The 21,814-nt window shown below is 39.5% G+C and overlaps 1 long non-coding RNA gene across 1 annotated transcript; it reads left to right on the top strand.

The window, feature by feature from the left end:
• The first annotated feature begins 1,053 nt into the window (after positions 1-1,053).
• LOC123767237 (uncharacterized) lies at positions 1,054-21,585 on the top strand. The gene is made up of 2 exons (XR_006773932.2): positions 1,054-1,110; positions 21,083-21,585. It is a non-coding gene; the product is annotated as an uncharacterized lncRNA (long non-coding RNA).
• Positions 21,586-21,814: the final 229 nt, after the last annotated feature.

Here is a 21,814-nt window from a genome sequence, read left to right as displayed (position 1 = left end):
TATATATATATATATATATATATATATATATATATATATATATATGTATATATACATATATATATATATATATATATATATATATATATATATATATATATATATATATATATATATATATATATGTCGTACCTAGTAGCCAGAACGCACTTCTCAGCCTACTATGCAATGCCCGATTTGCCTAATAAGCCAAGTTTTCATGAATTAATTGTTTTTCGACTACCTAACCTACCTAACCTAACCTAACCTAGCTTTTTCGGCTACCTAACCCAACCTAACCTATAAAGATAGGTTAGGTTAGGTAGGGTTGGTTAGTTTCAGTCATATATCTACGTTAATTTTAACTCCAATATAAAAAAATTGACCTCATACATAATGAAATGGGTAGCTTTATCATTTCATAAGAAAAAAATTAGAGAAAATATATTAATTCAGGAAAACTTGGCTTATTAGGCAAATCGGGCCCTGCATAGTAGGCTGAGAAGTGCGTTCTGGCTACTAGGTACGACATATATATATATATATACATATATATATATATATATATATATATATATATATATATATATATATATATATATATATATATATATATATATACAATAAAATACAATACAATTTTATTTAGGTAAGGTACATACATACAATAAATATTTACAAGGATTGTTTAACTTATAGGTATAGCTAGTACATACAATGCCTAAAGCCACTATTACGCAAAGCGTTTCGGGCATATATATATATATATTGGTGTATACTGGCAGCAGGTTTTCTTTCAAACATGTTTCATTGAATATGACCGCATATTCTGTATTTATTATTTTCTGGTTTATATATATATATATATATATATATATATATATATATATATATATATATATATATATATATATATATATATATATATATATATATATATATATATATATATATATATATATATATATATATATATATATATATTACTCATACCACGAGTACATGAGTAACGAAGTTGTGCGTCTGCGCCTCTCGCCTCAGCATATAAGTTGAGTCTCGGAGCTGGTGTGGTCAGTTGGCCGCCGCCACAGCGAGGAGCAGTCTGTAGTCCGGTCATCATCAGTCCCTAGGGTGAGCTGATATAGTTCTGTTGTACCTTCACTGGTAACTTGTTGCACAGTTTGATCACGTACCCAACCTTCCATACTCGTTGTCGAGTGCAGTGTTTGATTCAAAGCCGGTGGGCAATGTTTTCAATGCTTCCATCAACCAAAAACCTACATTTATTTAGGTAAAACTATCGAATTTGTCTGTGAGTGATATTGGTTTTCGTTTGGTGATTAAAGTCTATCAACTTCTGGAAGTTTAATAACACCACAACAATACCCAACCGTATATACACATTCAGTGTATATACAATTTGTACAGATCACATCGATGATGGATCTTATTTCTTCCTTGTAAATAAGACAGTTTAGTGCACCAATGATCATATATGACCAGATCATCACATGATAATTATTGCCAAGTTGGAAAGCTTTAAGTATTATTCCGGAGCTTAAGCACAGGAGATGAGACATTCCCATGTGCCATCCATCCACACCTCGACCTACCTGATATGACCAATCAGGTAGAAGCAATATATATGTATATACATATTATAGTTATTTCATCAAATCACTTCAAAGTGAGGTGATTTGATGAAACAACTATGTCCAAGATTACCATCAAAGTGCCGTCGGGACGGTGGTAAAATAGCCTCGGCTATCATCATCTTTTGTACGGTCACTGATGGTCGACTGGTTGAGGTACCATGTACACCAGTTGCATTGTGCTCCTGATAGTCTGGGTTCGAGTCACTTCTAGAGTTTGGAATTTTCAGTTTTATATATATATATATATATATATATATATATATATATATATATATATATATATATATATATATATATATATATATATATATATATATATATATATATATATATATGTCGTACCTAGTAGCCAGAACGCACTTCTCGGCCTACTATGCAAGGCCCGATTTGCCTAATAAGCCAAGTTTTCCTGAATTAATGTATTTTCTCTAATTTTTTTCTTATGAAATGATAAAGCTACCCACTTCATTATGTATGAGGTGATTTTTTTATTGGAGTTAAAATTAACGTAGATATATGACCGAACCTAACCAACCCTACCTAAGATAGGTTAGGTATACCTACCTACCTATAAAGATAGGTTAGGTTAGGTAGGTTAGGTAGTCGAAAAACAATTAATTCATGAAAACTTGGCTTATTAGGCAAATCGGGCCTTGCATAGTAGGCTGAGAAGTGCGTTCTGGCTACTAGGTACGACATATATATATGTATATATATGTATATATATATATATATATATATATATATATATATATATATATATATATATATATATATATATATATATATATATATATATATATATGTCGTACCTAGTAGCCAGAACTCACTTCTCAGCCTACTATTCAAGGCCCGATTTGCCTAATAAGCCAAGTTTTCCTGAATTAATATATTTACTATAATTTTTTTCTTATGAAATGATAAAGCAACCCTTTTCTCTATGTATGAGGTCAATTTTTTTTATTGGGTTTAAAATTAACGTAGATATATGACCGAACCTAACCAACCCTACCTAACCTAACCTAACCTATATTTATAGGTAAGGTTAGGTTAGGTAGCCAAAAAAAGCTAGGTTAGGTTAGGTTAGGTAGGTTAGGTAGACGAAAAAACATTAATTCATGAAAACTTGGCTTATTAGGCAAATCGGGCCTTGAATAGTAGGCTTAGAAGTGCGTTCTGGCTATTAGGTACGACATATATATATATATATATATATATATATATATATATATATATATATATATATATATATATATATATATATATATTGTGATGGAAAAAAGAAGTGTAGGTGTTCGGCAGTCCTCCCAATGGCTGGTGTCAATGCCTATCACATTTAAAAAAAAAAAAAAAAAGATGACTGCATAGCTGTTTTGTCCTGTGGCAAAGTAAGGCAAAACAAGCAAAACAAATAGTATGAACAATGAAACTTTAAATAAATTTAAAACAAATTATAAATAAGGCAATTCCTTGGCTATGTACAGTGGAAACTCACAAGATTAAAAAAATAACATAAAACAATATAATGGTGACGTTACTCTAAAATGGATAAAGACAAAATGAAATTAACAGGTGCTGAGAAAAAAGCGCTGGCTGAGAACATCCACTAATAGACAGAGCGTATATCAGATGGTTGTTTCAGCGTGAGAGCACAGGATATTCTAACTCCAATGGCTGGTACAGGCCCAGACATCGGCTAGGTAGATGGCGCTGAGGTGCAGAAGTGCAGTGGTGAAGACGTCGATTCACCAATCAGAAGCGGGCAGGCTGGAAATGCTAGTTGGGTGATCGGCGACGATGGAGGGGGGGGAGGTGGAGAGCGAGTGTGATACGTTTGCGCCTGACAAAACGTATATGATCAAATATGTACTAAACTTGCTTGTAGTATCTAGATGTTGTAGATGTACTGAAGTAACATGACGATAGGAAAGAGCAGGCCAAATCTCTCTTGAAGGAGATTATCGTAATATATATATATATATATATATACATATATATATATATATATATATATATATATATATATATATATATATATATATATATATATATATATATATATATATATATATATATATATATATATATATAACTGAAAACTCACACCCCAGAAGTGACTCGAACCCATACTCCCAGGAGCAACGCAACTGGTATGTACAAGACGCCTTAATCCACTTGACCATCACGACCGGACAAAATGAGGTGATAGCCTAAGCTATTTGAACCACCCCACCGCCGGCACTCGGATAGTAATCTTGGGCATAGCATTTTACCAAATCACCTCATTCTTTGGGGCACACGTGAGGAACACAAATGCGAACAAGCCTGAATGGTCCCCAGGACAATATGCAACTGAAAACTCACACCCCAGAAGTGACTCGAACCCATACTCCCAGGAGCAACGCAACTGGTATGTACAAGACGCCTTAATCCACTTGACCATCACGACCGGACAAAATGAGGTGATAGCCTAAGCTATTTGAACCACCCCACCGCCGGCACTCGGATAGTAATCTTGGGCATAGCATTTTACCAAATCACCTCATTCTTTGGGGCACACGTGAGGAACACAAATGCGAACAAGCCTGAATGGTCCCCAGGACAATATGCAACTGAAAACTCACACCCCAGAAGTGACTCGAACCCATACTCCCAGGAGCAACGCAACTGGTATGTACAAGACGCCTTAATCCACTTGACCATCACGACCGGACAAAATGAGGTGATAGCCTAAGCTATTTGAACCACCCCACCGCCGGCACTCGGATAGTAATCTTGGGCATAGCATTTTACCAAATCACCTCATTCTTTGGGGCACACGTGAGGAACACAAATGCGAACAAGCCTGAATGGTCCCCAGGACAATATGCAACTGAAAACTCACACCCCAGAAGTGACTCGAACCCATACTCCCTGGAGCAACGCAACTGGTATGTACAAGACGCCTTAATCCACTTGACCATCACGACCGGACAAAATGAGGTGATAGCCTAAGCTATTTGAACCACCCCACCGCCGGCACTCGGATAGTAATCTTGGGCATAGCATTTTACCAAATCACCTCATTCTTTGGGGCACACGTGAGGAACACAAATGCGAACAAGCCTGAATGGTCCCCTGAATGAGGTGATTTGGTAAAATGCTATGCCCAAGATTACTATCCGAGTGCCGGCGGTGGGGTGGTTCAAATAGCTTAGGCTATCACCTCATTTTGTCCGGTCGTGATGGTCAAGTGGATTAAGGCGTCTTGTACATACCAGTTGCGTTGCTCCTGGGAGTATGGGTTCGAGTCACTTCTGGGGTGTGAGTTTTCAGTTGCATATTGTCCTGGGGACCATTCAGGCTTGTTCTCATTTGTGTTCCTCACGTGTGCCCCAAAGAATGAGGTGATTTGGTAAAATGCTATGCCCAAGATTACTATCCGAGTGCCGGCGGTGGGGTGGTTCAAATAGCTTAGGCTATCACCTCATTTTGTCCGGTCGTGATGGTCAAGTGGATTAAGGCGTCTTGTACATACCAGTTGCGTTGCTCCTGGGAGTATGGGTTCGAGTCACTTCTGGGGTGTGAGTTTTCAGTTGCATATTGTCCTGGGGACCATTCAGGCTTGTTCGCATATATATATATATATATATATTATATATATATATATATATATATATATATTATATATATATATATATATATATATATATATATATATATATATATATATATATATATATATATATATATATATATATATATATATATATATATATATATATATATTACAGACAAAAATCAGAGGATACAACAGACGATTTACTATAAAACCAGAAAAATGGCCAGCCTACTCATGAGAAACTCTCCAGACACAAAACAGAACGCTTTAAAAGAGACTAACGTCGTCTATGCCTTCAAATGCCCACTTGGGGACTGTAAGCTCCAAAAAACCCAGTATATAGGCAAGACAACAACATCTCTTTCTAGGCGTTTAACGATGCATAAGCAACAGGGCTCCATTAAGGAACATATAATCTCTTCCCACAACCAAACCATCGCCAGAGAAATCCTAGTAAACAACACAGAAATCATCGATAGATACAGCGATAGCAGGCGACTTGACGTTTGCGAGGCACTACACATCAAGAAGTCAACACCAGCAATCAACAGCCAATTAATGCACAACTATATTCTACCCACCTCAAGACTCCGCTCCAATATAGAAGCATCAAGAAATATGGACCAATAGGCTTTCTACAATCACTTCTATTCAATACCCATTGTTTCGTGTTCTGTCTTGTGTTGATGAAATTAATACCCTATTAATGCCACCTCTTGTTCTGTCTTGTGTTGATGAAATTAATACCCTATTAATGCCACCTCACCCCATCCACCTCTCTCAAATGTAGATATAAAATCGGAGATGCGTAAGTTCTATTCAGTTGTGTATTTGTAAACTAAAGTCTTTGAAAATATAATAAGTTTTACGAAACGCGCTCGTGTCGCGTCAGACTAGAAATAAAAATGAATTTTGGGGAATTGATTTTTGATTTCCCTCCAACAGTGAAAAGAAATGTTCGAAAGATTGAGAAAATTCGTGTTAGAATTATTAATCTTACTTTTTCGGTCATATTTAATATTATATGTCTACTGGAAAGACTGCTACCAAAATATACTAATATATATATATATATATATATATATATATATATATATATATATATATATATATATATATATATATATATATATATATATATATATATATATATATATGTGTGTATGTGTGTGTGTGTGTGTTTGTGTACTCACCTAATTGTGCTTGCGGGGGTTGAGCTCTGGCTCTTTGGTCCCGCCACTCAACTGTCAATCAACTGGTGTACAGATTCCTGAGCCTACTGGGCTCTATCATATCTACATTTGAAACTGTGTTTGGAGATAGCCTCCACCACATCACTTCCTAGTGCATTCCATTTACTAACTACTCTGACACTGAAAAAGTTCTTTCTAATGTCTCTGTGACTCATTTGGGTACTCAGCTTCCACCTGTGTCCCCTTGTTCGCGTCCCTCCAGTGTTGAATAGTTCATCCTTGTTTACCCGGTTGATTCCCCTGAGGATTTTGTAGGTTGTGATCATGTCCCCCCTTACTCTTCTGTCTTCCAGTGTCGTAAGGTGTATTTCCCGCAGCCTTTCCTCATAACTCATGCCTCTTAGTTCTGGGACTAGTCTAGTAGCATACCTTTGGACTTTTTCCAGCTTCGTCTTGTGCTTGATAAGGTACGGGCTCCATGCTGGGGCCGCATACTCCAGGATTGGTCTTACATATGTTGTGTACATGATTCTGAATGATTCCTTACACAGGTTCCTGAACGCCGTTCTGATGTTAGCCAGCCTCGCATATGCCGCGAGGTGTGTGTGTGTGTGTGTGTGTGTGTGTGTGTGTGTGTGTGTGTGTGTGTGTGTGTGTGTGTGTGTGTGTGTGTGTGTGTGTGTGTGTGTGTGTGTGTGTGTGTGTGTGTGTGTGTGTGTGTGTGTGTAAATCACGAAAATTAACACATGATGAAAAATGTGACAGTGTCAGACCACGGAGGAAGAATTGGATCAGGAATTTCCTTAAGTACTTTCGTATATTAATAGTTCTTCAAGAAGGAATAAATTATTTACATGTCAAGTATTGGACAAATATATAGGTAGGAGAAAGAGGTGAAGTGACGTGAGGTACAATGAGAAATTAATGGGAATTAGGTGGATACAAATAAGAGCTGCATAACAACTGCAGAAGGCCTATTGGCCCATACGATGCAGCTCCTATTCTTACTCACTAATAGGCCCACACATGGAAAATAATAGCAAAATATAGTAAATATTTACAATGAATTAGTGAGACAAATGTGTATCAATAATCCTACTCAAACCGGCCTTTAATTGATCTATCAAAAATGGATCTAAGTTATATAAACCACTGCTAATGTTCAAATTACATTCTTTTGTAATCTGTATTAATGCAGATTCAATTAAGTTCCTGTTATAAGTGCTTTTACAATTCGTTATTGAAGTAAGCCATCTACCAATCAATTTGGTGAGCATTTTCTGACAAATGAAAAACAAAGCATTAGACAATTGGCCATGTCTTACAGAGTAAATATGTTACGAAATTCTACATTTCAAATCTTTAGATGTTTGTTCAACATGGAACCTATTACAGTCTTTAATTTAATACAGTCGCCGTCCTCATGAGAGAACACATAGTTCGCCCTAATGAGAGAACACATAGTTTCCTCTCATCAGAGAACACATAGTTCGCCCTAATTATAGAACACATACCTCGTCCTCATAAGAGAATATATACCTCACCCTCAAATGAGAACACATACCTCACCCTCATGAGAGAGCACATAGTTCGCCCTCATGAGAGAACACATTCCCCGCCCTTATAAGAGAACACATACCTCACAATCATGAGAGGACACTTAGTTCGCCCTCATGATAGAACACATACCTAGCCTTTATACGAGAACACACACCTCACCCTTATGATAGAACACATAGTTCGCCCTCATGAGAGAACACATTCCCCGCCCTTATAAGGGAACACATACCTCACAATCATGAGAGAACACTTAGTTCGCCCTCATGAGAGAACACATACCTCGTCCTTATAATAGAACGCATCTCCGCTCTCATGAGAGAACACATAGTTCGCTCTCATGAGAGGCTAGGAGGTTCACCCTCATGATAGAACACATATCTGGCCACATGATAGATGACATACCTCCTCCACATGAGGGAACACATACCTCGTCCTCGTGATAAAACATATTTCACACTCATGAGAAAACACATTACCACTGATAATTTGATAGGTGATAGATTTGTGTAATAATTTTAGAAACTTAAGAAAGGAATCATTCAGAACCTTGTATACCACTTACGTCAGACAATTCCTGGAGTATGCAGCTCCCGCCTGAAGTGCATACCTAGTTAAACACAAGACAAAACTTGAGAAGTATGCCACCAGACTAGTTACAGAACTGAGAAGTAAGGGTTATGAGGAAAGGGTACGGGAGCTAAATTTCACGTCGTGGGAAGACAGAAGAGTAAAGAGAGAGATGATCACTACCTACAAAATTCTCAGAGGAATTGGCTGGGTGGATAAAGACAAACTATTTAGCGTGGGTGGAAGGCGAACAAGGTGACACAGGTGGAAACCGAGTACCCAAATGGGCCACAGAGACATTAGAATATTTTTTTTCAGAGTTGTTAACAAATGAAATGCATAAGACAGTGATGTGGTGGAGGCAGACTTCATACACAGTTTCAAATGTAGATATGATAGATCCCAATAGGCTCAGGACACTGTTCACGTGTTAATTGATAGTTGAGAGGCGGGACCAAAGAGCAAAAGCTGCCTCGTATGGGCCAATAGGCCTTCTGCAGTTACCTTTGTTCTTATGTTCTTTGTTCTTAAAAGCTCAACCTCCGCAAGCACAACTAGGTGAGTACATTCCTTGCCTTTATGATAGAACATATCTAACATGATTTTCTATTCCAAGAACTTCAAGTGTGTTTAGGTAGGATTGAGATAAGAAGGAAGGTGTTTTATCTTGTTTAGAAAATAAACTCAATTCAAGTTCTTTCTATATTATGCACCCCATACCCATCCCGTAGGCGGTGGTATAAAGAATTACAGAGGCACATAATCGGTTCAAGAACTGAACCCTCTAGTTCGTTTAGCTAAGCAAATAACAATCTTTTGGCGCTAGTTACACAATTATTAGTGTTATATATACATGTACACATACTCATATATACATGTACATATATATATATACATATACATATATACATACACATACATATATACATACACATACATATTAATCCCCTACACAAATACACACATCAATAATCTTTTGTATCACAAGTGATTCAATAAGAGGCTCACAACAGTCACTATACAAGGCACTTTACATCTATAGTGGGTCACACAGTTACTAGTCTTGTTCCACACCCACCCAACTGGGCGGCAGCTTTACAGTCATGTGCATGCATTACCTACAGTAAGCAAATTTCGGATACTTCGTTAAGATTTCGCGCAGCACATCATTAAGAATGAAGTACTTACACATTTCTTGGATACCATTGATGGTGTTATCTCTAAATTCCGCGATTTTTTCACATTCCAGTATATAATAACGCAAAGTATGCGAATAATTCTGTTGACAGAGCTTACATTTAGTCAAATCTACATCAGCAGATGTTACAAATTCCCAGAGGTACTTGTAGCCGAGCCTAAGCCTAGCAGTGGTAACATCTAGAAGTCTGCTAACCTCATTGGATGACCCATAGACGTGCGGTACTTCCTGCATAATAGAATGATGATAGATGGAGCAACTGGTGTGAATTTCACTTTTCCTCAAGTCTCCGAAATTTAGTTGATGTTCCCGGAATATTATTGCCCTCAGGCTGCTCAAAGGCAGTCCAAGTTCAGTCCAATCAATTCGCTCTTTACGAGCAAAAGTCTTAGCCAACTCATCAGTTCTGTCATGCATTCAGAGACCAATATGGGAAGGAATCCACAGAAGACAGACTCTGACTCCATCATTGATTATTTCATTATATCTGTGTCTAGCTTCAGAGATAAGCACGTCACAATTATGCCTTGGGGAGCTGAGGGCAGTCAAGGATGATAAGGAGTCACTTACAATTAGCGTGTCAACTTTGGATTCATATACGCGCTCGGGTGCAAGGATTATAGCAACCAATTCTGTATGAAGAGTGGAGGCCCAGTTACTTAGACGCGCTCCACACTCATGGGAGAAGGAACCATCTCTCCCTGTTACAACAACTGCACTTCCAGCTGCACCATGGGACTGATGCAAGGATCCATCAGTGTAAATAATCTGGGAAAGTGAGCGCTCTCTGACTAAAGCATCAATTTGGCTTAAGGCATTGTACTTTGCTTCTTGTCGAAGCAAGGCTTGTTCTTTAATCAGCTACATGGGTGGGAAAGGGGGAACAGTAATTTGGAAAAGAGTGATCTCCCATGGGGCAGGAAAGTGTCGTTGTTGTCTCTCTTGGTAGAGGTGATGAAACTTATACATTCTGAGAACATTGGCAGTTTCGATAATCCATTTGGATGGATGCTGACCTTCTAGGAAGAAGGCTTGGAGGGCCGTTAGTGCAGGGGTTAGGGTGGGTTAGCCTAAGCATCTTGATACCAATTAAATCATTAATTTCAGTGATACGATCACTTATACACATGAAATATTCAGTTCCTTCCTAGTGTTTAGTAATTTAGTTGTACGGGGGCATTCGAGGATTATCCTCATGGCTTCGTTTTGCATCTTTTCCAGCCCTCCAAGCATTCTCTCGGGCACTAGATCAAGCATGGATGCAACATAATCAATTAGAGACCTAATATATGAGAGATACATCATTTTGACATTTCTCACATTTGCACCATAGCTTGGATGGTAGCCTGCCACTGCCTTGAGAGCACGGAGCCTCTCTTTACATTGGCGACCCAGTCTGGCTACAACACTGCGGTACAGTGGAACCTCAAGACCAAGTTGTTTGTATCTGGTTACATAGTCGAGCAGAGAGCCATCATGCAACTGCATTTTGCGAACGGCCCCACCCCGTCTGCAGGATCTTTGTTTTCTCTACTGAGATGACTAAGCCTAGTTCCTGACATGTGTACAATACAGAGTTCAGAACATTTTGGGTGTTGGTATACCCATTGGTATGGATCAGTATATCATCCGCATAGCTAATGATGTGTTCGCTGGGCCGTCTAGTTACTGAGTTTAAAAGTGCATTGATTAACACATTGAACAGAGTAGGACTGAGGACACCTCCCCGTGGAGTGCCAAGTTCAAAATCTCTCGTTACACTCCTATGCCCTTGGAACAGTACAGATGACTTGCTGTTGGATAGATAGCCTCTTAACCACCGTAGAAGCCATCCTCCAACATTCATTTTAGCTCAGAATGACGTGTGGGTTAGCAAAGTCAAAGGCTGACTTAAGATCTAGGAAAGTGGTGTATGACCTATCAGTATGCAGGGTGAGGAATGTGGTAATACAGTGATGTACACTCTTTCCATGCATAAATCCATATATCTGGGGAGACAACACGCTCCTAATTCTGTAAAGGAGACTGTTGAGAACCATCTGCTCAAAACACTTACAGAGACAACTAGTGATGGAGATTGGGCGAAAAGCACTCTGCTGGTTAGGTTTAGGAATGGGAATAATAAGATTGTTGGTCCATGACTTTGGAAGCTCCCCAGTTACATAGGTCGTGTTATACAAATCAAGCAAAGGATTACCTGGAACTAGCAGAATACATACTCAGTATGCCATAAGTAACTCCATTCCTCCTCGGGTGATGTAGCTTTGCCTTTATGTAGAGCAGAGTCTAGTTCATATTCAGTAAAAAGCATATCACAGTCATCCTTCTGATGAAGCATGAAGTCAAGGAGCCTTGCTCTATCAGCATATCTATCATTTAATTCATTTAGTGTAAGTAGAGGAAGACTGTTACAACTGGAAGTTGTGGCCGAAGCATCAACAAGCACCTTTGCTCTGTGCAGAGGATTAGGGTACGAGATCTATGCAGCATTTTTCCCTTTGATCTTGTTGATGTCCTTCCATGCCCGACTTAGTGGCGTGTGAGAATTGAAACCACTGACAAAAGTTTCCCAGTCTGTCTGCCTCAGCTCCACCATACGTTCCCTGGCCTCAGCCACAGCGGGTTGAAAGAGCCTAAGCATTTCAGCAGTGCGGGTCCTTCTATAAGCTAGTCCAATTCTTCTGGCAGTGCGTTTTAGTGCATGCAATTTAGAATTATAATAAGCATAAGTGCTATGACCAGTGTAAATTGGGTTACGTGGCCTGGACGATGGATCAAATGATTCTATAAACTGCTCGATAGTACCTGTGAGCTCATTGTTAAAGTCTTCAACTGATGAAGGCTCAGATGAACTGTACTATTCTGACACATGAGCAACAAAATTGTCTCGTTGATCGATGGGCACAGCCAGCCTCTTCCGCTTGAATATTCCGCCGGGGAGGATAGAGCTTCCAATGCTACATACATACATTGGCTAATATGCCCAGATGATCAGACGCCATATCTGGCACTATTGACGAGGCGCACACGGCGTGGGAGACGTTGACACCGAGATATAGATCAAGAATACCTCCGTAGATATGCGTCGGTTGAAGGTCACCCACAATCTGTGCATCATCGTGGCTACCTAATAGTTATCTTGAGGTTATCTTGAGATGATTTCGGGGCTTTTAGTGTCCCCGCGGCCCGGTCTTCGACCAGGCCTCCACCCCCAGGAAGCAGCCCGTGACAGCTGACTAACACCCAGGTACCTATTTTACTGCTAGGTAACAGGGGCATAGGGTGAAAGAAACTCTGCCCATTGTTTCTCGCCGGCGCCTGGGATCGAACCCAGGACCACAGGATCACAAGTCTAGCGTGTTGTCCGCTCGGCCGACCGGCTCCCGGCTCCACTAGTGACAACAGTTGGTTGCCGTTACAATTACTGAACTGCGAATTACCAATATTCCTATACCTAGCGTTATAATCACCTATAATGATGCTAGGCTCAGTCTGAATACAGATAGGAAGGTCAGCATAATTAAACTTATCACTAGGGCCATACAGGTTAAAGATATTGAGGGCAGAGTTCTCCACGTAGATCCTAACACTGATACTGAAGCCCTTCGGTTGATTTGGCTGGGAGTGGCTGGTTGGAAGGGACTTCTGAACTTACAAAATACAAGAGTGACTGGATTTAAGGTTATAGACAACAAAGGAGGTTAATTTAGGGGTGGAGACCTGGTGGGTACTCTGCACTCCTGAAGGCAGACGATATCAATGGGTTCGGTCGTCACCTTGTGGTGGAGATCAGGAAGTCATTTCCTGAGTGATGCTATGTTCCAACTGAGGATACGAAGCACCGTTGTATTGGGGGAGTTTGTTGAGGGATCCATAGTTAATATCTGATTATTAGTCCCCAAAGCTTTTATGTGTGTTTGTGTAATTTACTGTCCCTTTGCTTTGCTTTGTATCACTCCTGGTATTCCTCTAAGTTCTATGATGCAGCTGACTGCAAGACAATACAGCTGCAATACACTGTCTCTCGTTTCTTTGTCAATGACACTGTTACTTATGAACTCTCTGACATTTGTTTTTTAAGGATTTGGGGAACACTATTTTTAATAGGTTGTCGATTTCCGCGGGTTCTAGCTGCGATATATCAAACCCACTAGCTAGACGAGTGGTGGTAGTTAAGTCACCAGGTGTGTGAGCCTCGCCCACTACACTGCTCTTAGTCCTGGCTGGTGACTGTTGGTTACTGTCCAGGTCACTATAATCACCATGTTCCTCGCGGTGACAGCGACAGCGCTGCTGTATTTCCTTCAGAGTCTGCTCACACGTCTGTTTAACTGTTAACATATCTGCTTCATGCTGACGGCGAATCTCTTCTAACTCAAGTTCCAGAGCATGCTGTAGCTCCGAATCTATTTGTTGTAGCGGAGGCTGCCGCTCCACAGAGCATTTAAATGGCTGTGCCTTCGCAGATACCTCCCCACCCTGGGAGGTTGACTCTGGGTGGGGAGTGGAGGCTGAGCTGGTGGCGGCCCCCACCTCCAGAGGGGGGAGGGTGATGGTGACCTACCACCCCACCGGCCGAGGCGAGCCACACCTGGCAACTGTGTACTATGGCACCCGGTGCCCAGATGAGTAGGCAAAGACGCTCGCCGCTGTTTCGTTGTCCAGAGTGAATCAAGGGCAAGCGGGTAGTCAGAGTGAAAGCTAAGGCCCACCGTAGTTGATGGCATAGGACAACTTTCCACCGATGGTGACACTCCATCATCATGACGTGGCGCCTTGTAGAGCAGGGCACTGCTTGTAGGAGGCAGCCTAGTAGCAGCTGGGCAGCTCTGGTGAGTTGCCATCACGCCAGGACTATGACAATTAACGCATCTAGTTGTCACAGTGAGCCCGGCGTGGAAGAGGTCAAAGCACTCCTTAGAATCATGATCACCAGCACACACTGCACATCGGTGGGTCTTGGAGGTGCAGTGCACTGCAGTGTGGCCCCAACGCTGACATTTGTAGCATTTCCTGCGTGGAGGTATATAGCGAGCCATTCTGTAAGTCACCCAGCGCTAGGGGTACGTAGAGTCACTTGGAAATCTCCATTGATGCTGTTTAGCTTGCAACGATGAGGTCATTCATAGTGCGGTGTGGGTTTTCCACATTGTCGGACCGGAAACACTCTGGGTCAATGCACTTGTTAACACCAAAGAAGATGATTTTCACCTTCACTGAATCATCACATGGTGCTTGCAGCAATTTTATCCCAGCACATTCTTTTGTTAACAAGTCATTAACAAATGCATCATCATTCGATTGAAGACAATCATATCTTCTTCAGACCATCATGAAGACATGATTGTCTTCATCTCTCTTTATCTTCATGCGTTTAGTGTGATGGGCTTTTGAGGCTGCAGAAACCACTGAAATCTGTCAGCAAGACCAGTGTCAGGAGGGAAAAACATGCGAGTTAGTCGAGTTCTTTCCCGCCGAAGTCGCCTTTTTTCCCTCTTGCTCACCACCTCTTGGAATACAGCCCCATTTTCTTCTTGGCGCTCTCTTGCTTGGAGAGAGACCTGTGTACCAGCAGCAGGTGAATCAGGAACAATCTGGGCTGCTGAATGTACATCTGGCGGCAGCGGCGACTCACCTGGGACAAGGGCGGTTGTCATGATTCCTTTAGTCTTGTTATTTATGCAGATTATTAATATCACAGTGGTGACAAGAAGGCATGTCAGTCGATGAACCTGCTCGCTGGGTAGAGAGCTGCAGATTATCATGCAGCATCACGTGCATTGAACAGCCAATAGCAAGTGTTTCACTCGTCAGCATAGGAGAGGTGGGAGGAGGTTTGGCAGCAGGGTCACGGGAGGGCACCAACCTCTAGTTGCTTTAGAATCAAGTACACCAGCACAGCTGCTTATAGTTCACTTTCACTGCAACATTTCAACCTAAGGCCAACACACCACCCTCAAATGCCAACAACACTGCACACAAACAATTAAAGAATGTAGAAGTTGGTCAGGTTCACGTATGTACACTGAACTGATGCTACATGGTTATAGGGCGCAAGAGCTATTTTCGTGCACCCGATACACGTGTGGTAAACGCCCAATGACGAGTTAAGAAGAAAGGCCTGAGGGCCTGAGGGTTGTCCCCTCACCACCACCTTCCCAACACGGCTGCATGGTCCACCTTCTCCATCAAGTGCACTTCCTATTTACCAGTGCAGGTGATGACCATACCTCAGTCACACACCTATTCTGTATGTGTGACCCAGGTGTATATCACTACTATGTTGTATAACTCCTTAGCGCCGACTGTACCCATTTTGTAGTAAATCCATGTGGAAGGAGGCCTGATGCGACCGATCGCTCCCGAGGCACAGAAAAGACTGTAAAAATAGTCTGTGGAAGAAATTTCTGAGTGGAAGAAATACAGAACTCAAAGGACAGAAAACCCATAATAGATGTAACAGGACCAGGAATGATTACATAAACATGCTCTCAGAATATTTATAAATATTCTTTGTCGGCATATTTAATTTTTGATAAAGAATGCCAGGAAGTAACTATGAAAATTATAATGCTTCTGAAGCAAAGACACAACCAAAACTCAAATATAATCATGAAAGAAGGAAATGAAAGTGAACGATCAAGTGACTAGGCTGCCAAAAAGGTGACAGCCTAATCAGGTGGCACCTACCCTAGATGATAAACTATTAAGTATTGAGGCAACAGTAGAGGAAGAAATGAAACAGCTAGCATCACTAGACGAAACTATAGTTATAGGACCAGACAATATATCATCATGAATGATAAAAGAAATTGCACATGCCCTCAGACTGTAAAAATAGTCTGTCGAAGAAATTTCTGAGTGGAAGAAATACAGAACTCAAAGGACAGAAAACCCATAATAGATGTAACAGGACCAGGAATGATTACATAAACATGCTCTCAGAATATTTATAAATATTCTTTGTCGGCATATTTAATTTTTGATAAAGAATGCCAGGAAGTAACTATGAAAATTATAATGCTTCTGAAGCAAAGACACAACCAAAACTCAAATATAATCATGAAAGAAGGAAATGAAAGTGAACGATCAAGTGACTAGGCTGCCAAAAAGGTGACAGCCTAATCAGGTGGCACCTACCCTAGATGATAACCTATTAAGTATTGAGGCAACAGTAGAGGAAGAAATGAAACAGCTAGCATCACTAGACGAAACTATAGTTATAGGACCAGACAATATATCATCATGAATGATAAAAGAAATTGCACATGCCCTCAGAGTATCTCTAGCACTGACCTTTAATGAGTCACTCATCAAAGGTGAGTGTCCTAGCTGCTGGAAGAAGGCAAATGCAGTACCAGTTTACAAGAAAGGAGATATAGAGGATACATGTAATGTGATTGTGTGTGATCGACAAAGAATCGACTTGATAATAGTCCCAGACGGACCGAAACGTCGTCGTCTCTTCATCTTCTAGTGAGTGGTTTGGTCAACATTTTAAAGCCACGTTATTGTGAGTGACCATCTGCATACAAAAATTGCCATCTGTCGTCAAACAATTTTAATCTTTTGTTCAATTAACTTTGTAGAGGCAACGAGAAAATAGCTACAATCAAATCAAAACATTCGCAGGCTTATTACAGCACATATGTTCTAAATAAGGTCTAAGAAGACATTTGTTAGGCCTTGGAGTGATTACATTAGGTTATATAGTTACTGGTATACTTATTGAAATGTAATTTAAATGATAAATATATGAAATGTATGGTCAACTAATAGTTGTTATAAGTGCTATCTTTTTTTGTAGGATGGGTTGATAATGTCTTATGCATTTCATGTTTCATTTCTAAATGAAAGTCTAACACTGATATTGTTTTTTGTAATTCAAAGATTTAATAAGTTAAAGTTAAAATCAATTATATATGTATAAATGGGTCTTCCAATGTTCCAAAGTTACTACTTTCGTATCATTTTGCTCTCTATTCATCTAAGTGATCCATTAACCAACTTTTGAACAAATTGAGTAATATTTAGATCCCGTTAAAGTGTTTCTAGATCATCACATGAAAATGGTTAACTACCGTGAAAAGTCTTGAAAGATGCAAACCGTCAACGAGAAGATTACAGAGTTTTTACATTTGTCTGTTCTCTTTCCTGGAGATTGCTCTGAGAGTGATTTCGAATTCAGGTCTCCCAGAGCCCTCCATCAAGCGAGGTGGATAACAAGGCCATATATGTACGCAACAAACAACTGGAATCGACTGTTTGAGAACTGACAGGAATGAGAGAAGTAGTTTATTTTTACCGATTCACAAATGACTGGTTTTCGCATTTTACAATTGTAAGTCGATAGGAACCAGAGAATGACTTGGACATGATTTAACACGTGAACTGTTGTACAGATAAAGATGCCAAGGAGAGTGCTTTGAAGGTTATAAGACACTTTTGGTATGTGTGTGAGAAATAAATGTTGACTTGGCTTTCCTGGATGAATGTATTACTCTGGCAGAGAAAGAAAATACGTTACAGAATTTGGAGAAGCCAAAACGGAAGAAATAATTGAAACAATTAGAGAAAAAACCTAGTCTTTCAAGAGTAAGACTTGAGAGACTTCTTCACCTGTCATTCAAAGACATTCTTTAGATTGTTTGGGTTGGTGACGTGGAGGAATACTTCAGAGATGCCATAAAAAGCTCAATCAATGTCTTTACAGCGATGAATGACGCTGCGCTAAGGGGCATTGCCCAGATAAAGAAATTTAACGAATCAATCAGGGACGAAAAGAAGAAACATTTCCTGCTGAAGATCGTCGAGCACCACAGAAAATCCACCGCCCAGTTAACAAAAACCCAAGTTTCGTCTTGCAAACTTAACTATTGTGATTAAATGAATGTTTTTAAGTTAATCATTTAGATATTTAGTTTTGTCACTGATATCATACAATTGCTATGACCACTGATATCATTACTACAGTTACTCCTAACATCGTAACCACTCCTACCATTGATATCATTACCACAGGTACCACCGATATCAGTACCACAACTACGATTTATATCATTGCCACATGTGGGATATCTGGGGCTTGACTCAATTATTTAATTATTTAATTAATAAAATTGATAACGAAGGACCACCCACTTTTGAGAAAAGAGGGAAACTAATAAGAAGTGATCATTAGAAACACAAGAAAGAACCAGTGTCTATGGATAAATATTAGAAAGAATAATCACTTAAATAAATAATGGACTGTATGGTTAATTAACTAAAGTCAGAGCCTCAAACACCTACATTTGGGGGGTGTTGCTAGAACTTCATATACGTCTAGGAACTAGTGTGGTTCGTGCACCAGTTCATTGTTGAATAAAGATTATTGTGACCAAATTATTATAGAATCAATAGGTAAATACAAATAGAAAATATTAATGATTGTTAAAATTAGAGAGCAATCATCTAAATTGCAATCATTTTATATAATAAAAATTCATAAATAAAAAATCATAATTCAATATGAATTCATATCATTCATTCATTCATTCTATAAATCATTCATAAAATCATTTTATCTCCAGTTCACATGACAAGCATTCAATATGATAATATCAGGAACATGTAGAATAAATCGTAGTAATTAAATGTGTACAAAAGGTCTTAGCTTTAAGACGATTTCTATGACATCGTTCGCGCCTCGTCCTCGTGATCTCAGGATCTCCACATAGAAACCCTTAGAGGTGAATAACACGAATGTAGTTAACGGCTCGTTAACTCCTCACATACGAGCTGTAATTTAAAGGATATTACGTAGCATTGAACTAGGCTACTTAAATCTCAATATTTATGAAATAGAAAATAAAGATTAGTGCGGTACTAACGTTGGATTTTTAGTCGTCATTCGATGTAACGACAGACTGCCCACGAAATATACAATCTCTAATGATGCATCAAGAAAGAAATATATACTTATCGACGGGTGCAGTGTATGCTGAAGTCTGCCGGTATCGCGTCTCAGTCTCAAACTTCCACAATGTTGTACACATGGTTGAGAGTTTGGCTTGAATATCGACGCGTTATTATTTGACCGAGCACTGTAGATCACGTAGAAGAATAATTATTCGTTCAAGGTTGAGTACCAGTGTAATTCTTGCTGATAATCCCAACGTCACGTGTCTCAGACTCTGACGCCACGACTTCCCGTTCAAATACGTATGCTCTCGTTGCTCACTCCGCAACACGAGCTCGCCACACACACACACACACAATGGCTTCTCCCCTCCCTCAACCCGCGTCCCCGCATTCACCACAGACATTAGTTATCACGAATAATACTATTTCGCGCAATTGTGGTTGAAATACTTTAATAAAGACTGGGTTGTAATTCTAGGGATTTAAATATTATTGCTTTCTCGTCTTATGGTGGTAAACGAGAAATGGAGAAGATTTTAGTTTTCTCCATGGCATTCACGCGTGACAGAAAAACTATTACTTGATAACAATTGTAACTAAAAACTCTCGATTTAGAATTATTTGGGAGTTATGTTATCCATAAATAATTATCACACGGAATACTGATGATTTTAGAGAATCACATTCAATTCTCTAACACACTGGTTATAAATGTGTTTAACTAGATATAATTTGACGCAATACTGGTGCTTGGTTTCGTAAGAATTCCAGCATCCATATGTAGATATAATGGTTAGTTTATGTGAACATTACTGTTAGTAAGTTTTAGTGACTACTGTAGTTAGTACATAATGATACTGATTTATTATAATACAATAGTATTGTATTAGTGTTGGAAATTTCCAACACCACAACTACGATTTATATCATTACCAGAGTTACTACTGATATTATTACCACATTCACCACTAGTACCATTACCATTACTACTACCACTGATATGATTACCACAGCTACTTCTGATATCGTTTCCACAGCGACTACTGATATCATTACCACAACTACTACTGATAACTTTACCAAAGTCACCACTGGTATCATTACCACAACAACCAATTATATCATTACAACGGTCACCACTGGTATAATTATCACTGATATCATTTCCCAAGTCAACATTGATATTATTATCACTGCCACTAACACTAATATCTTTACCACAATTACCACTGATATCATTACCACAGTCACCACTGGTATCATTACCACTGTCACAACTCGTATCATTATCACTGATATCATTATCATGTCTACCACTGATATTATTACCACTGATAAGATAATTTAACATACATTTACTGTCAGTATCATAATGTGATTCACTTTATTGCTAAGATACCATTCAAATGATAATTTTGTTTAACAGACCCACCTTCATGGAGAGGCGAATAGCAAAGCAAAACTTGGCAGCGGTTTACCGTTCCCAAATTGTGTGGATGTGGGTTTGTGGCCTAAAAGCTCGAGAAATATCCCTGGAGGTGGGAGTGAGCCTCACCACAGTATACCGGTGGATCCGACGGTGGCAGATGGAAGGGACAGTGAGAAGACGTCCATACGGTGGTGGGAGGTTCCAGACCTGCTGTGGAGACGGTACCCAGGTGACCTCGGCCGGACCTGCACAGCCTCTCAGAACATATGTTTGGGACTCACTCTAATCCCGTATCAGGATTCCTAATCTCCAGCCTAACTCTAATCCTGTACCTGAAAGTTACTCACAGTTCGCCCGCACAGAAGTAATGATAATAATACGGAAGTGTGTTATATGTTTATGGGTAAGTTTTATTCCAAGAACTGCAAGTGTTTTTAGGTAGGAACGGGATCAGAGGGAATCTGTTTTATCTTGTTTGGAAAATAAACTCGTTGAGAGAATTCGTTATTTCATTACCATTGTAAATTTCTAACATGTAAACAAGTTATGCATCAGTTTACAATATCAGATAGGGCCAAGAGGCAAAAATGAAAACCAGGAGTCTGTGGAAGAAATACAGAACTCGAAGGACAGTGGAAAACCGGAATAGATGCAACAGAGCCATGAATGATTACATAAATACACTCCCAGAATATTTATAAATATACTTTGTCAGCATATTTTCTTTCT

This window comes from Procambarus clarkii, chromosome 53 (genome assembly GCF_040958095.1).
Source record: "Procambarus clarkii isolate CNS0578487 chromosome 53, FALCON_Pclarkii_2.0, whole genome shotgun sequence".
Lineage (NCBI taxonomy): Eukaryota > Metazoa > Arthropoda > Malacostraca > Decapoda > Cambaridae > Procambarus > Procambarus clarkii.
The sequence above is the reverse complement of the archived record's forward strand: the minus strand, read 5'-3'. Positions and strand labels throughout refer to the sequence as shown.